The following is a 3,728-nucleotide window of genomic DNA, read 5'->3' on the forward strand; positions in this document are numbered from 1 at the left end:
CGGTGTAAGGTACCCGCACACTTAACATATGCAAGTCTTTGTGAGAAAACATATCAACGGTACCTTACAAGTTGTAGGCGCTATCCGGTTACTTATGTCAATTTACGAAACTGTATTGTCATGTATCGGTTTAATTAAACGCCTTCGGCATCGCCCGACATTTTTCCGTCGCGTGGTTAGTAGGACTCGGCCGGGCCGTGTGTGGTTATTTACCTGACCGGATGGACGGACAGTCGATGAAGGTAGGACGCGGTGTGTGGGAGGAAGATAGAGCACGGGAGTAACCACGTACACCGCGCAAGCACACACAACCTCCTTCCCCGAGACATTCCTTCAGAGTTCTTCTCCGTCAAAAAACGGGCCAACACCTAAAAGTTTAAGATCGCCGTGGAGCTCGACCAAAGAAGGTAAGAATGAGATCGGGTGGCTCATGATAAAAAAGCCCACGTCGATATACAAATAAATAAAGTTTCACCCGTCGTAAAATTAATATATAAACGAAGGAAGTTTACACCGTCTCCTGAGGTTTCCGACACAAATTAAATTAAAATTTTCATCCGGAAACATAATAAAAAATTAAGAGGATATGTCTCATAAAACAAAGAATAATCTCCAATCTCGTCAAAAATATTTTGCATTATTTATTCGGGATGTATTGTACCGTTTTTTGACATCAAAACAGACTAATACTTGTTATATTATGTTGAAATCTCGATAGGTGTTCGATACTTTATTACGACAAGCCGACGGTCTGTTCAAAATAAAACCTTTTTTCCTCCCGTTTTCCGCAGAAAACCAGTTCGTTCCAACCGTCTGGGCCGACCTAATTGGATACCTTCCAATTGCGAAGTCTGTCGTAAAAGTAGTAAAATTACGCGTAACTGTTTGAAAAACACTAGTCTTTGTCATTGTCCATCTGTAACGACGGCACAAGACATCACAATTAAGTTATTATCGTGCACTCAAGTTGACAGCGTTTTAATCGCACACAGAAAAAACATCCCGGGTGTACGATCTTCGTCAGGATCCGAGTGTAAGGGCAATGGCTATTGGATCAGACGGATTCTAGTATCGGGGGCACGGGCATCCGAGTGATGACTAGGACCGATTGTCGTTTGCCGTCGTGGGTGGGTGGCCTCACAAGACGATATCGCAGGCTACGTCAAATAAATGCATGTGTCTGTTGTGATTTGTGATTCGTCCACATTTAGACCAATCACAGCGTCACACTCTGCCGCCTATTCTGGATTTGTTTATTGTTTATTGTGCATTCTGTAGACTCCCATTTCTGTTTGAATTACAAAATGGACATCAGAAATTGGCTTAAAAGGTCAAAGGATTTATTAAAACGAAATAGCGATGAAAGAACTGCAGCCGATGGTGCTGCAGATCAGCTGGCACGGAACCGTTATTACGTGTCAGCTGTCGTTGATATTATAGCTTTTTTAGCTGTCAACCAACTCCGTCTCTGAGGTGACCATGATTCACTCCACAGCATGTCCGAGTCAGGCAGTGGGCTCTTCCTATCGCTGTTTGAGTATACGCTGGATAAAGATACAAAGTTGGCCAAAATAATGTTCTAAGTTAGCTCGGCTGAGCGAAAGGATGCACCTGCAGTGCATAGGAAAATAAACCACGGGCTAAACAGTTCATCGTCTCCGTCTCTACTATTTATTTCCGAGTGCAACGATGAGGAAGCTCCCATCCTTAACCAGTGTGCCTTGCTCGTGATTCACCAGTGTTTGTGCTGCCACGCACACAATGTTTCAAAAGTGGTTTCTATGTTGCCCTTTATTTGTGTATGCATTTGCGATAAGTGTGCGTCTTTACGCAATGCTGTTGGCCTTGCTGTTTGATATATATTGTGCCGCAGGCCCGCAGCACATGACGGTTTTGTGTGCCCTCCCATGAAAATCATATGCCCTCCCTTTAGATTTGTTCTGGCGCCGGGTCTGTATCCAGCTATATAAATAAACTGATTAATTGATTTAGTATGCTGCCATGTTGTGTCAGCCTCCTGTGGTAAAGGCTGATGATGCTGACATGCAGATCTTGTTCTTTAAACATGTGTGTGTTCAGTGCAGCTAATGTTGTTTTCCCACAAAAAAAAACACGACATTACGTGAGGTCGACACTCATGCACGAGTAATGTGAAAACAAATAAGCCCAGGTGAGTGAGATAAGCCTCTTCTCACAACCATGTGAGTGTTGAAGTGGGAACATGGGGTAGCCTAAGCTATTTCATTCCTCATTTGTAAAAGCTGTAGTGTTGAGGAATGTTTTCACTAATGCATCACTTGCAGGTAACTGACTGATAAAAATAGATTTTTAATCTCATTATCTCCAAACAGCTATGAAGAGGAAGAGAGGTACAGAGCCGGAGAGAGTGTGTGTGTGAGTGTGAATGTTCATAAGCGAGTGTGTTTGAGGGGGAGAGAAAAGAGAGATGGGAGGGTGGTTTGGATGCTCAGATATGCACCCTCGCTTCCTCCCACCCCCAGGTGCTCTAATTGAGAGGAAGCCTTTGTTATATAAACAACAGAGGTACACCTCAAGTTGAACATTTAATATTTGGAGAGCAGGCGTCATGCTTTTGAAAGTGATATATATACCAGTGAGTGAACGCTGGTGTCAAAGGGGGGCTGATGAAGAGGTGGTTATTGGCATGGAGAGCAGCGGAGAGTCAGCCTCACCTCTCCTCTCCTTCACAACAATGAGCCAAACAGCCTCTAAAGCTCTATTTCTGTACGCTCCAATTGGATCGCGCTGCTGCTGATTGTTCTACAACTCAAGAGGCTGTTAAAGTGGTAATCTGCAAGTTCTTTGTTACTCTCCTTTTTTACTTTTTCTCCATGTTTGGTACTAAGCGCTCATTACTGCAGTTTTGCTCTGCACATCCCAAAGATCAACCAGAGTGTCTGGTACTCCGACTTATTTTTCCTTGGATTGTTGACATTTGAGTTCCTGTAAGTAGCACACTTTGGTGTCTTCAGCTCTGTGGCAATTGGTTCTCATGCTTATTTGTGTTTCAGAAAGTCTGACTTCCTGCAAAGGGAATGTTGGAGGTGCAGCAAGTCAGTGTCGTGAACAAATCAGTCTAAGCAAACACGGGTGGTTGGTAGCCAAACAATGAAAAGGAGTCAGACCTGTGGCAGAGGTAGGAAGAGAATTGTGGGCGTATTCTACCCAGGTTAAATGCTTGCTCCACGATGAGGGACTCTGAGCCACCAAGCACCTCAGACATGTCTCCAACACCTGATTTAATCTCTCCGTTTGTCCGTTGGACTGGGGGTGATACCTAGAGGAGAGGCTAGCGGTGGCTCCAATAAGACTGCAGAACTCTTTCCAGAACTTGGAAACAAACTGTGGGCCCCGGTCTGACACAATATCCCTGGGAAATCCATGTATCCGGAACACATTGATCATCATAATTTCTGCCGTTTCCTTGGCCGAGGGTAACTTGGTCAATGGAATAAAATGAGTCATTTTAGAAAAACGATCTACCGCTGTTAGCACAGTGGTATTACCTTGAGACACCGGGAGTCCAGTAACAAAGTCCATGGATATGTCAGACCAGGGCCATTGAGGAATGGGCAACGGCTGCAGCATCCCCGCCTGAGACCTGGAAGAAGTTTTGCTGCGAGCACAAACAGGACAGGCATTCGCATATTCACCAACATCTTTAGCAATGGACGGCCACCAGAAACGCTGCTTAACTGCGAACATGG

Source organism: Notothenia coriiceps, unplaced genomic scaffold (genome assembly GCF_000735185.1).
Source record: "Notothenia coriiceps isolate Sejong01 unplaced genomic scaffold, NC01 NC01_scaffold00018249, whole genome shotgun sequence".
Taxonomy (NCBI): domain Eukaryota; kingdom Metazoa; phylum Chordata; class Actinopteri; order Perciformes; family Nototheniidae; genus Notothenia; species Notothenia coriiceps.